Here is a 14,272-nt window from a genome sequence, read left to right as displayed (position 1 = left end):
TTTGCATTGTAAAAGAAAAATGTATCTGTGTATCCATTCATCCCTTCACTCATCCATTTTTCCATCCATCAGAACTCAGACTGTACTTTTTGAAACTGAAGCCAGATGTTAAAGCTCTCACCCAGCTGAATATTTCCCTCCTCCTGCAGGTGTCCATTCAGCCCATTCATTGTCTATAGGCTGCATGGGGCAGGCATAGTCAGCTATCAGAAAGAAAGCAAAAACATGGAAGATACTTTTTTCCATTTGAGTTCCCCATGCCATATGGCAGCCAAATTTTCTGTATTTAATTTTCAAATATGCTTTTTTCTTTTTTTTTTTTTTTCCCCCTAATGAAACTGCCACTTCCAGAATTTCTTATTCAACCATCTTGTTCAACCACAATGCCTCTTCCCCTTGGGTTAGTCCAAAGAATTTCCATTAGGTGGCTGAATACCTAAATGTTAGGGATGCCTATGCAAAATCTGCATATCAAATTTCAGTTCCCTGACTTGCATGGATGGGATCTTTTTCTTTTCTGTAAGCAGAGCTGTCTTTGAGACCTGCCAGAGTTGAACTGATGTGGATCCAGCTTCAGGGTCGGGGCCTTTAAGACTTTTTAGTGAAAGTTAACTCCTGAGTTACAAAGCACTTCTACTATGATATGAAAATGAAAATACTCAAAGAAGGACTTATTTTAAAATCTAAAATTATTCTCAATATTAGTGTTTCTGGAGACAATAAAAGTGAAAGTTTCAGCGAATAGATCTTCCTGTCATAAATTCACAGTGATACTCAGATGTCAGTCCTTGAAGAACTTTGTCTTTTTTCTGCTGTAAATAGATCTTTTGTTTGGTTAACCTGTTGGAGAATGTAAAAGAAAATTAACATGTTCTGTATACTCAAGGAGTGAGGACTGTTTATTTGTACCTTCTGACTGCCTGTGTTTTACAGGCCAAAAAATATTCCTCTGTCGCATCTGCATTGAGCCCAATTCTTTCATGTTTGATTAAAATGTTACCTGCAAATGTAAACTGGTGAGCACAATTTCTTTTCTACTCATGTTCAATTTGAAAAACTGTTACTCGGAGCTCAGAATGAATAAGGTGTTTTCTATGGCACTGGATTCTCTGGTTTTCCAACGTCATAAGCTCCAACAGTAGATTTTTCAGTAACTAGGAAATTCCTGATGGCTCAATACTAGTGGATTCTCTTAAGCTTAGTAGGTTATGTTCACACTGAAGCCTTTTATTTGTTGGGACCACTATTAAGGCCATCCTGTTCACCCATCCAACAATTTTCCTGCAGCATGTTAAGAACTTAATTGTTTCTGAGGTGTCTGCTTTTATTAGATATAGTTGAAATTGGTGATGGTGTCCAAAAAATTATTGAAGAGGTAATATGCATGTGACCACTCATGAAGACAAAGCTTATCTGTATAAGATTTGTTTCCCTATGGAATCTGGCAACTACGCTGTCAGATATATCTGAACCCCTGTGGATTGTTAGTGTTCTATTCTTACTGTTCATTAGAGAAGGAGAGATCATCAGATGCAGATAATCATGCAGTTTTGTCAGATATAAAACATCATTCCCAGTGGATATCAGCAATGACCAATGGAGCAATTTCCCTCTGACATTCTGCCTGTTTCTGGGGTTCTTTTGCATCATGGTGGATCTTTAAAAAATATGTTTAAAATACACTACCCTGATAGACTGGAAATGAGAGTTAGTAAATAGTTTAATGTTTGTCATATTTTCAAAGTACTTCATCACGTCAACAGCCAATAAGCAGGATGAAAAAGAAATGGTGAGACTCTGTTTGTCTTCACTTCTGTTTGTGTTTGCTATATCTGAAGATGCTCCTAGATTTTGTTACAAAAATACTTTTCATTTAGAAATTTGGACCTCCTCTGATGTAAGCCCCAAACATTTCCATTTCTAAGTGCAAGAAGTTGATCCCTATGTAATTATGCAGTGGTGCCAGGTTCTAACCACACTACCTTACCTACCCTAGTCCTTTGGCAATGTTTTAGTTGCAACAACTTTATATACCAAACATGTTTGTTTAATAAAAATGTTGTTATGATAACTATAAACAACATATTTTTTGTATGACTAATGTTTTCATGAAGTTGGTTTCATTTTCACAGGTCACTGCTTCCTTTTCCAGCTTCACAAACAGTTTTCTCAATCATTTTGGGCACTGAGTTGGTGCCTCAGCACTTGGATCCATGTCCTATGATTTGATCTTTTCAGAGTGTTCTCCTATTTGTCCCTGTCCATGTGCTGTTTTTCTGACACTTTTTTTCTTCTTGTGTCTCTTTATGACAGTGTTTCTCCATGATGTTCTTGTTGAAAGAGGTGAAATATCCAGAAAAAAATTAGATTCTGTGTGAAAAAAAAGAAGAAGCTGACCAATAAGCTGCCTAGAAAGTAAGTAATTTTTCTTCTTCTAATTCCTTATTTGTGTGCATATGTTGCTATCTTAAAATCTACATTCATGATTTTATCTACAACATAAGACATATTTTGTAAATGAGCTTAAACACTCTATCAAGTTGTAATTACTCACGAATAGTCTCTATTTATTGCTAATGATATGCATCACACTAACAGAGTTTGATATACTGATTATACAAATAAAGTTCATCTGAGGTAACAGAGTTTATTCCTTTTTCAGGCATCCAGCCTGGATCTCAGCTGCAAAGTAAGTACCTCTCCACATCTCATTACCAAAATAGCAACCTTCTTAATCCTTTGCTGTGAAGAACAAAGGTTCGATTCAGTCTCTGGAGCAGAAATAGGATCTTATTAATGCACTGGCAACTACAGTGTTGTTATTTTTGTTAGAAAAGGGAGAAACAGGAATTTGCTGATATATGTTAGATTAAGGGCTGTTATTGTTTTGAGATTAATTGGTTTGTTAGTTGGGCCTTTCTGATGTCAGTTGAAAATCTACAAAATACCTTGTAATTTTATATTCTGGATGAGTTCAGGAGCTACTTCCTGGAAATTCACTTCTATTCTTTGTATCTGTTCTGAAAGAATCACTGAGGGTATCAGTTAAATGGTGTATTGTTTACTGTGCATGGAGAAAAGTTCTTGTGTCACTCTTGCCTGGAGTGCTGGTTTTTCTGACTCAACACACTTGCCATTCAATAGATTAAAGCTGATACCCAAGATATCAGGTAGGTACCTCGTGCTAAGCCTTTGTGGAGCACTGACTCAGAAGAGGTCTGTGCATTAGCTGAGTGTCGAAGTTTGAACATGTTACAACTGACGTACGAATTCACATTTTGAAGTGTTAGACCTCCAATAATGTTTTGTGGAGCCTTTTCTTTCTTTTGAAAGATTTGCTGTCATGTAGTGTTGGGCTGCAGTGGACTGTAGAATTTGAGATCCCTGTGGAGTAGACTCTGTCTCTGGCAGCTCATCAGGACAAAGTTGAAATTAGGATTGCAGAAAAGAGCCAGAGGAATTCCACTTGGTGAATTAAATGTTATTGAGCTTGAGGACCTGGAAAAGGGTTAGGGATGGATCTGGGTGAACTCCCAAATTGGTATGAATGACTGGCATAGAAGGTATTGCTTAGAGCAAAAATAAATGCAGTGTAACTGATCCGTTGAGACCAGCAAACTGTTTCTGGAAATGACTGATCTTGATAATTCTCGGCGATAGGCAAATGACATACTCCAAATTACGTGTGGTCCATTGTGTAATTCTGTGTGGGTGTGGACTTTTGCAGGTTATTGGCCTATGCCATCTGGCACAAAATGTGTTTGCTTAAGTCTTAGCATGTAGAACTTTGGGTGTTTATCTTCATGTGTATGTGAAAGGTTCAGGGTTAAGTGAGGGAGAACTATCCCAGAAACTGCGGTCAGCAGAAGCATTCTGGATAACTGTTACCAGGCCTGTGTACTGTCACAGAAAATGAAGACCAGTAAGATGGCATTTGCAGTGAACCTCAATTCTCTGCTTCTATTCCTCATGGTCAGGACAAACCCTGTGTTTGGCCTCCAGGAGATATGACGAAGATATGTCTATTGATGGCGAATGTAGGCCAAGACTTGTGGCTTGAGCATGTGGACATTTATTTGGAAATTGTAAAAGACTTCTGAGCATACTCTAAGGCAATTATGTAGTATTAATTGCTATTTTATCCTGATTGTCTATGTCCCCAGAAGGCTTTCAGTATCAAGATTTGATAGAACAGGCACGTTTGAATTACCAATAGGATATTTGGGGCCAAGCCTGCTCTCTGTTAGGCCACTGTAAAGCTGGGGTAATTATATTGAATTCTGAGTGACAGGGGCAGAGCTAAAGCAGGACTGGACCTGAGAGAGGAAGCTGTGAGTGCGTGTGTGTGCCTTGGGCGGTGAAACAGCTGACTGAAGAAACAGCTCATGTACTGCTTGCATTTCTCCTTGATAGTTTCCAGCTGTCCTCTTATCCTTGGCATGCAAAATGACATTAATTAGTTTCAGCTTATGAAAATAAGCAAGAGACAGTATGTGTTACACACCTTATAGTGCTGCACATAAACAATGGGCTACATACAACAAACTGTGATTAAAAATGCTGAGTGACATCGTTGTTATTAAGCCAGGAGCTGAGTAAAGAGAAAGTTCCTTTGGCAAAGTAGCCATAGGCTAGATGGTTTCTCAGCTTGTACAACAGAGGAAGATGTTTACATGCAGGAGATCAATGTGTATTGCACCTGGACCATGAATGAGAGTGTCACAGACATCATGCTTTCATCATCACAGGTCTTTTAGTATTAACTGAGGCAAGAGAAAAGAAAGAGCTAAATAGGACAGTAAAAAAAGAAGGTAGTGTTGTTTTTTTCTCCAACCAGTAAGCACATATTTGTAGAATATTAACAGTTTTGGGTGTTTTTTCATTATATTTATTGCACATTTTCTGATTAGTGTTCCTGGATGGCTTCCTCAGAGCATATGAAGAATAAATAGACATAACATGTGTTCAAAGAGTTTGCACACCTAAATTTTCCCACCTGTTAGTTTATTGTCACAATGAGAGATATTTTTATGCTGCCGCAGTAAGACCAGCCACTACCTTGCTGCCCAGGTTGGTAGGAAAATATTAGCAGAAGTTGACAGAAATCAAGAGATGCAGTAGAAAATGCATTAAGCAAAGCAGGAAAATCACACTGTCTTAGCACCATTGCTAGTCCTAATGGCTAGACAGATTTTACTATATTGGGTGAACAGCTACAGGCTCTGTCTAAAACAAATTGGAAATTACAAACTCAAATGTAAGTGAATATTAGAAGCTTAGCGGACAAGGTTATGCAAAAGTTAGAATATGTACGGATGCTGCAGTCCTGATTGAAGAGTTTCTGTGAAAAGCAGAAAGAGGTGTTGTCAGGTTGGTGTTGCCCAACTAGAAGTGTTGTATAAGCCTGGAGAAATTGTCCCTATGATCTAAAAATATAAATAATAAATGAACTACAGATAATTGTGTGGACAATAATGAATCTGGACAAATATACTACTGAAAAACGATGCCTGATTACTAAGATTATTTGGTAAATGAATGACTTATTGGGGTCAACAAACAACAAAATTAGATGAGCTGTGGCTGAAATGTCAAACAGGTATTTTGATTTAGTTCATAAAATGTAACCATGATGAAGTTCTGTTATGAGGGGACCTTTTTTCCTACGTGTGTGGGGATGGTAGAAGAGGAAACTGAGAAGACAGCAGAAAACCTATTTGGAAGGATAGAAAGAACTGTCTTAGACTTGACTCCTTATGCAAGCTGAGATCAGAAGCGTTGCAGATTTTCAAGGTAGTTTCCACTTAATTTGGAGCATTAACCTAGGTATGCAGGTATGCACTAGGTAGAGGCAGCAGACAAACTTACTGTTAAGTGTTTTGCTATAAAAATGGCGGGGGAAAATTAGCCTGAGATCTTGAAAGGTGAGTAAGACACATGGTGGAACTGCACAGGAGACTGGGGCTGTAGGTGCAAGTGAATAACATTCAGAAGCAAACCAGTTTTTAATTCTCTATGCTTTTTTACTATAGAAAGATAAAGCAATAGGATTTGTGTGCCTTGTAGAAAGTTTAATTCTATCAAAGCATCAGATTTTTATCTCATTTCTCAGCTGGGTGCAGTTGTGGGAAATCTCATGTGTTGGCTGTGTGCAATGATCTTAACCAGAGGGATTTCAGACGGCAATGCTGAATTCAAATCTGTCTGTCTCGTCACTGAGTAACACTTTGTGAGGTGCTGGTGTTCCCTGGGGACCTGTCACCTTACAGAATGTAGGAAATTAAATTAATGAAAAGAGTTTGGTTGAGCACATGTTGATTTTATATTTTCTTGAGGAAGGGAATCCTGAAGGAACATGTGCCTCTGCGCAGGAGAGCACTCAGTCTTCTTGGTGGAGCAAGACTTACTGTCAAGTTGGGAAAGTGTCAACAAGGAAGAGTTTTGATACACAAAGTAAGTTATATCAGTCCAGAAAGCAAAGGAAGTTTCCATATTCCGACAGGCTTTTCAAACTAGTGAGCAAGGCCAGCCTTTATTGGACTGTGAGAATATTGCACAAGATTCATCCTGCCTTTCTACTCCTAACTGCTTGAGTCACTGAAGGTATGTCTACTCAGGATTTGGCTGGCAGATATGAACTCTATGAACTCACTCTGTCTGCGCTCCAAGCTGGCTTGATGAAAGCTGCCTGGGAATGGGAAGCTGTGTAGCCATCGTTAACTTGAGGCTGAGCATGAACTAATTGGTTCTGCTGGGAAGCAGGGTATATTAGCTTGGGTTCAGTGTTAGAGGGCTGCTGTTATAGGACTTTAGAGTCAGAGGTAGTTTCTGTCTGGGCTTCTTGGAGCACTTGCAGAGAGAATTGGATCTGTTTGCAAATCTGCCATAGAAGTACATCCTGAATATGTTAGAAGGGTTAGACAGACATGATTCAGAAAAATGGTGTCCTAAAGACTGCCCATTCTTTTTAAAGGAACCTTTGAGTAATAATCCAGTGCCAAAGTCCAGCTTTAACAAACAATCTGCTTTCAGATGCATTCTGTCAGGTCTGACGATTGATGTATGCTAGTGTTAGTGGGAAAGACTTAAAATTGTATGTTTCAATGGAAACCCAGCTGTTCTGTGGAAAGGACTGTGCAGGCATGACAAATGAGCACCTTGCAGTAGCAGCTGCCTAAACTAAATGTCTCTTCCTATACAGTCCATTGCACAAACCACTTGCTCTCTTCTTTACAATGAATGGAAAGTGCTAATGACAACTTATTTATCTGGTGTCCCAGACTCCCAAGTCACTCAGGTCCTTTTGAAGATGCTCTCTTTCAAATTACTTTCTGTAATTTATTTCCCTGCCTCTGATTTTCAGAAAAAAACCCAAACCTGTTCCCCAAACAAAATTCATGGGTATTTTAACAATTATTTTGTCCTTAGCCTCAGGAGCCCATTAGTTGCTATGTTCTTGAAGCAAATGAAAACAATGCATTCTGTAGGATATAAAACTGTTCCTAAGTGTGGCAGTGGATCACTGCAGTCATTAGATTAATACCAACTATTATCATCCAGGATGCTCATCTGTTTTTACTGAGCTTTGTTAATGAAATGGAAATGTATGATTAAAGTCATCCTGTCTGTCCCTCTAAAGCTGTGCCTGTGAATGAGTCACTGTTTTACAAATGGGTGTTGCCAGACGCTGATATTGAATACGGCTCCAGCCGTCAGAGCTCTGGGTCCAGCAATGCATTCTTGGAGTCCAGACTGGAACACTGAAATTCCCATTGAAATCTGTGGGAATTCTGCATGGCCAAAGCCCAGCTACCTTTGTGGCTGGCTGCAGCAGCTTAGAGAGAGCTCTAGCTCTGTTTAGTAGGCACCTGGTGGCTTGGGGACTCAATATGAACTTCATGCATCTCTTCACTTAGTCACTTGAAACCCAAGATGGAATTGAGGATACCACATTCCACTTAGGCTTTGTTTGCTTGCGGTCAGCTGAATGCCCACTACTGTCTCTGGACGTGACACCTTCTGCTCCACTGGCAGAACTGCAGCTGTGGTTTCTGTGCTCCATGGGCACAAGAAATATTTGCACAGAGCAAACCCCAGTGTGTCAGTCAGCTTGTCTGCCCTGCCTGCTGCAGTGGTCCTGGCTGGCTGCACCAAGGGTGGAATATGCTTCAGCCTTTTGGCAGACATATAGCTGTTTGCGTGTCCCAAAGTAAACTGCTTCCAAAGATCTTCATTGTTCACAATAAGCTGTGTCTTACGGGTAAGGTTGAACTAATAGTTAATTTAACTTGTTTGCTTCACATAAGAGATAGGGTTTGAATAGTACTAGCCTGGGGGAATTTCACATCTGGATTCAAACTCTTTATGGCTACTGTCCCCTAATCTGTGCCATGGGCTGTTCCCAAGTCATAGTTCTGTAGTTTTCCAAGCTTTGTATTTCATGTCGTCCCCTCGGGGGCATTTGTAAAAGTGGGAGGGCCAGATTGGTAGTTGCAAGAAAGAGAAGTATCATCACTGACGTCAATGCAGCTCTTCCACTTTAGCAAGGGATCAGGCCCATCTATCAGTGTCACAGTCTGCTGGGGAGGAGGGGAGGCAGCCTGAGAAGTGTTGGGTTTGCAGTTCGCCAAGTGAAAAACAGAGAATTTGAGCGCAGTAGCCAGGCATGTTACAAAACAGACTGTTGGAGAGACAGCTCCGTGTGGAGGCTTCGGTCTTGATTTTCTTACTCCTGGTCATTGTCCTGATATTGCATGGCTTTAAGACAATTTAAAAAACTTTAATGTATGGATTTCTGTAAGGGCTATTGGCTGGGAGCCCTTGTGGGATTTCTGTGTGTTTTCATGTCTTATAGGAGGCCAGTTGTGGCCATAGCTACTTTTGTGCAGTTGGGTAAGGCTGTAGTGGAAAATCTAAGGCTGGTTGCTCTGTGTTACCAAATGTATGACTACATACATGTTTAAAGTAATTTAAAGCTTCCAAAACTTTAACACATCTTAGGATATTTTAATTAATTTTAAAAGCATGGGTTTAAGAGACTAATCCTGAATTGAAAGGAAGGGAGCCTGAAAGCTCTGAGTATAGCAGAAGAGAGGCAGGGTTTTCTCGAGTGCTAAGGGGAGTAGGCAGGGGGGAAAAAGCCACACACCCTTTCAGAGATCCACTGGTGCTGTTTCCAGAACTTTGCCAGTTTGGTGCATTTCTTCTCCTGTGCTTTTGCTCATCTGAATAGTCTTTCCAGAAATCAGCAACTGGGAGCACATAAGAAGTAATTCTCTTTGCCAGGTAAATGGGAACAATAGTGGAGTGGGAAAGAATGAATCACTGCCATTAACAAGAAAACTAGGGTTGCTTTCATCATCAACACAATGCAGTGTCTATTCTCAAATGTCAGGGCTAATAACTCACCATTTACAAATTAGACAACCCCCTCCCACACAAACCCACATAGCCCTTGCTAGCCTTCAAGCTTAGGTTATAGCTGCCTTTCTCTGAGGGCTACCAATAAAACCTTCAAAATACATATCCTCCAGACAGTCTGGCTGCTTTCAAGATCAAATACTCCTCCCCTTTTCCCTTTGGATTTTGTTTTAGTCAGCTACATCACTGAAAAATGTGGAAATGTCTTTGAAAGCCCATCTAAGGCCCTAATTATCCCTAATGTAAGAGGGCCATTATTGTCTACAGACAAAATGAATAATACAACCAGTAAGAAAGATTCCAAAGTTTTGGTTACCTTAATAAATTCCTAAACATGAAGGAACTCACAGATCTTTATCCAATGCAACCAGAAATTATTAATGCAGGTGGGAGTATCAAAAGGTAGAGTCTTTCAGCTAGCATCTTACAACATCTGTTGAGATGGTGTTTTTCATCCAGTGTACTGATGGATTGTAACTATAGCCATCCAGAAAATATATAACAAGGATGCCAGTTCCTAGATAACCATCATGTAGGTGTAGAACACGAGATGCTGCTAATTTCAGATGCTCATCAGGATATTAATATCCTCCTTACTTTGAGAGTAATGGGCTTGTTTGAATTCCTGGTTCTGAAGGATAGAAAACATTCAGGATATGTTTTTCATCCAGCATGACTTAAAGTTGAAACAGGTAACTGGAAAAAAGGATGCAAAACCAAACTTGGAACTCATTAGTAGAGTCCATTTAGCAAATTCTGATTGTCCAGTCCAACACCAGCAGTTTTTTATTAATGAATAAATCATTCTTTCTTTCACTGCAGATTGAGAACTCTTAAAAGTGGTTTACATGCAGTTCTTAGCACAGCTGTTTGCTGGGGGTGTGTGCTCTGTGTGGGGGATCTATCAGCAGCCTGGCTACCTCTGTGTGATCTTGGGTAAGGCCTGGATAAAAATCAAAGGCCAGATTGTTCTGTTTTACCAAATATGTTGCCTGGGGCCTGCTAATTAATAGAATGTCTAGGAATGTCATACATCTATTGAAAAAAAAAGTGTCACTTGAAAATTGCTATTGTTTTAATTGAATGTTGTCATTTTCACATAGTGACCAATATCTCAGCCTACCAGCCTTTTTGAAAGAGCAAACTGGAACATGGGAAAACAGGGCAATCATAGGGAAATACTGTCTGTTTTTAAGTTATTTTTTAACGTAGGTCTCGCAGAGTCATAAATGCTCCCACATGTTTACTGAGGGCCTTATCCTGAAATCCAGATTTGTGTTTCATTCTTATAAATTATTCCAGCATAAGCCAATGCTGGAGGCTGACTGTAAACAGAGGTTACAGAATTGAGCTGAGTTTGACCTAGCAATAGAGCATAACTCTGGAAACATTTGCTGGAGATATGGCACTTTGTTACGAGGACAGACCAGCTGAAACTCTGAGGTTGTGCATGGCACTAGGCATGCAAGGATGTCTACCAGTAAGTGTTTGCAGGATTGGATGGTAGGTGGTCCTACTTTATTTGCTGTTTTAACAGAAGTCTGGGATTTGTTATGGAGTGAGTTAGTTCCTCTGGGAAAGGTGGGTGTAACTTGTCAGGACATGAAGGATAACTAACCTCAGACATTTGGGAAGTTGTGTGTGTGTTTTGATGCATATGATTTTGTTATGTAAAATAGTGAGGCTCACCCCCTGCTCTGCCTGTGGGTTTCTGCAGTTCTTTTGAAGGAGAAGGGTAGCTCATATGATGAGGTGAGAAAGAAGATGAATGGAAATAGAAACCAGGAGGAATCAGTTCTTCAGCTGAATAGTTATAAGGGCTTCTAGAATTCAAAGATTTTTTTGTACTGTGTCACTGGGCCTGTAGGAAAAAAAATGAACATTATCTAAAGGTTACATATTGATTTTTACAGAGTTATTTGGCCACAATTTAGTTGTGCATGATGAGAGACATTTTATATGATATCCCACTGTAAGTATTCCTCAAATCATCAACATCTCCTGATATCAGAAGAGGCTAAAATCCTTCTTCTTCTCTGTGTAGATCTTGGATTGGAAGTTGGTTTTCATTTGATTTGTTTCTATCAGTGTATTAGAGCAAAGGTGTGTGCTTTGGGCCATGGGTATAATTTTGAAGGTTTCTTATGTTGAAAACTCCCTCAGTTGACAAATAGATCATTCAGTGCTATATTTTCTGAGAACCCAGCAAAGATGATGGCATTTTGGAGGCGGAAAGAAGCAATGGGGAATGAGTGGGAGTATCTTTTTATCTGTCAAATACAGTTGTGGTATCTCTGCAACACTGTGCTTTAAGTACAGTGTGCTGGTCTTGGCTTTTATGAGAGTTCTGGAAGAGTTTTGTGCACTGCACAGTCTGATTGACAAAGAGGCTTTCTGTCCTTGCATGACCTTCCTTTAATTTAAAAAAAAATTCAATAAAAGTTCAGCCACACAGCAAGGGATGAATTTAAAGACTGCACACCATGTGACAGTGGTAAAACTTTCATAATAGCCATCATATTTGTTGGTTTAAAAATCAACTTCATTGTCATAGTTAATAGTTTGCAGCTGCTGCAGAACAGAGGCAAATTGCTATGTATGTGTCAGCCTTAAATGCAAGTAAGATCCACTGACTAGGATGACTTGGTTAGTTTTTCCTATCTATTGGTAGTATTGCTGATCATCATCTCTACGCGATGAGAGGAATTCATTGCCACATTTCAGCACTGCTGAGCTGACTATGTGATCTTGCAAGTAAAATAAAATCGTTTTCAATGGCCTGCCAAAATATGCTCCGTGATATCCCATTAAAAAGGCTTCCAGGGTCACGCATAAATAAGTGCAACCCCTTGCAAATCTATGGAATATCTGTTGGAAAATCACAAGGTAAGTTCTCTGCCAACTTATAACTTATGAAAAGTAGTTATAATTTGCATCAAGTTCATATCAGATGGAGATGGGAAATAGATGAAACACTCCACCATACTGGTGATGTGCAGAAGGTGTGTAAAGTCAGAATGGTCCAGTGGTCAAAGTGTAGCAGTAGAGTGAGGGCAAGTGGAGGAGTATGTGAAGTGTCTGCTGGTTGTCCTGGGCTGGAGGCTATCCAAGAAAGGCTCCCTAAAGCTTTGGGAGTTGTGGAAACCATAAGGAATTATGTCTAAAGGGATGTGTTGTGCCTTTAGGCTGAGCAAATATAGTGTTTAGATTTAGGGAGATTCTACTTTACTTTTCCTCCCCCTACTGTATCTGCTGCTAAAATAGAACTCAGTTTAAACTGTGGACCTAAAGCTGCAGAATTAAATATGAGGGTTATCCCTTTTAAGCAATCTCAGAAGGACTGCAGTTATTTGAGGCAGAGCATCCCTTGGTGTTTTAGGCACCTGTCTCTCTGTGAGAACTCAGGGAGTTCAGTGAGTGCAGGCCAGGCTGTCCAGGATGCTGTGTTCTCATGGCTGTGAATCAGTTTTTCCTTCAAGAAAGTAAACAGTAGAGGAGCAAGAAAGGACTAATGACTGAGCTTACAAGAAGACAATACTTTTAATACTGAAGTCAGAGCCTAAATGGTGGGAAAAGTTCCCCAGGGAAGAGGCAGCCCACACAGTCCTGCACTGGATTATTGTTAGTGCTACTTCACTTATTTGGTTGAGATTTCTCATGTGTTTCCTGGGACAGAACCTGACCCTCAGGTCTCATTTACAGTTCAGAGAACTTCAGTCTGGCATTTCTGTGAAAATTGTGTAATTGCAATAATTTCAACTCTTGTTATTCCTTCAAGCTCGTTTAATTTGTCAATGTGCTAGTTTATTTTATCCACATAGAGACCATTACTAGCACTGAAGTCTAAAGTAAATACGTGGGATATCTAGTTAATCTGTACTTTCTTTTTCCCTGGGCCCTCTGTCTTACATGGTTTATGGAGATTGCTTTGTTTTACAAACAATGGAAGTGTATACAAGAAGATACACTTCATGTTTTGGAACCCTCAAAACACCTTGTTCAGCTTGTAGAGGGCTCTAGAAGAGCAGCTCTGTGGGGTCTGGAAGTGCCTAAACAATAGATACCTCCACCCACTCCTGAACTATATTGCCCATCCTCTTGATGGAATTTCCTAGTCCTGAGGAGGGAGGGACAACTGGGCTGAGCCCTGGTTATTTGTCAGCCAATTTACAATTAAACCAGGGAGATCATAGAAAGGCTCAGAACCCTATCCAACATGGCATTGAACACTTGTGGGGCATCCACAACTTCTCTAGGAAACCCGTTCCAGTGTCTCACCACTCAGAACAAAGAACTATTTTCCTAACAAGTATTCTTAATCTCTCATCTTTTAGTTTAAAACCCTTGTTCCCCCTTGTCCTATCTGCCTGTTTAAAAAGTAATTTTTCCTCTTTTTTTATAAGCCCCCTTTAAGTACTGCAATGAGGTCTTCCCAAAGCTTTCCCATCTCCAGGTTGAACAACCCCAACTCTCTCAGCCTTTCTTCGTGGGGGTGGTGCTCCAGTGCTCTTACCATTTTTATGGCCCTCCTCTGGACTCACTCCAATAGGTCCATGTCTTTCTGGTGCTGGGGATCCCAGGGCTGGACACAGTGCTCCAGATGGGGTCTCACCAGAGCAGAGTGGAGGGGCAGAATCACCTCCCTTGCCCTGCTGCCCATGCTGCTTTTGACACAGATGGATACAGTTGGCCTTCTGGAGTGTGAGCACACACTCAAGATGTACTCCTCATGTTAGAAAAGGTGGGACAGATGTCTGGAAGATAACAGTTGTAGATATTTTGGAACTACCCCTTCTGTATTAGAACTTCCTCTATTTTTCTGCCTTTTGGGCTAGAGCAACGTACAATTTTT

At 40.1% G+C, this 14,272-nt stretch overlaps 1 long non-coding RNA gene across 1 annotated transcript in view; it reads left to right on the top strand.

Moving 5' to 3' along the window:
• The window catches only part of LOC135416804 (uncharacterized), a 146,985-nt gene that overhangs the window by 96,245 nt on the left and 36,468 nt on the right, over positions 1 to 14,272 (top strand). Inside the window, exons 4-5 of the long non-coding RNA XR_010431743.1 lie at positions 2,314 to 2,415; positions 2,663 to 2,689. This is a non-coding gene — a long non-coding RNA (uncharacterized LOC135416804). The remainder of the gene's footprint in view (positions 1 to 2,313; positions 2,416 to 2,662; positions 2,690 to 14,272) is intronic.

Source organism: Pseudopipra pipra, chromosome 6, assembly GCF_036250125.1.
Source record: "Pseudopipra pipra isolate bDixPip1 chromosome 6, bDixPip1.hap1, whole genome shotgun sequence".
NCBI classification, from domain to species: Eukaryota; Metazoa; Chordata; class Aves; order Passeriformes; family Pipridae; genus Pseudopipra; species Pseudopipra pipra.
The sequence above is the reverse complement of the archived record's forward strand: the minus strand, read 5'-3'. Positions and strand labels throughout refer to the sequence as shown.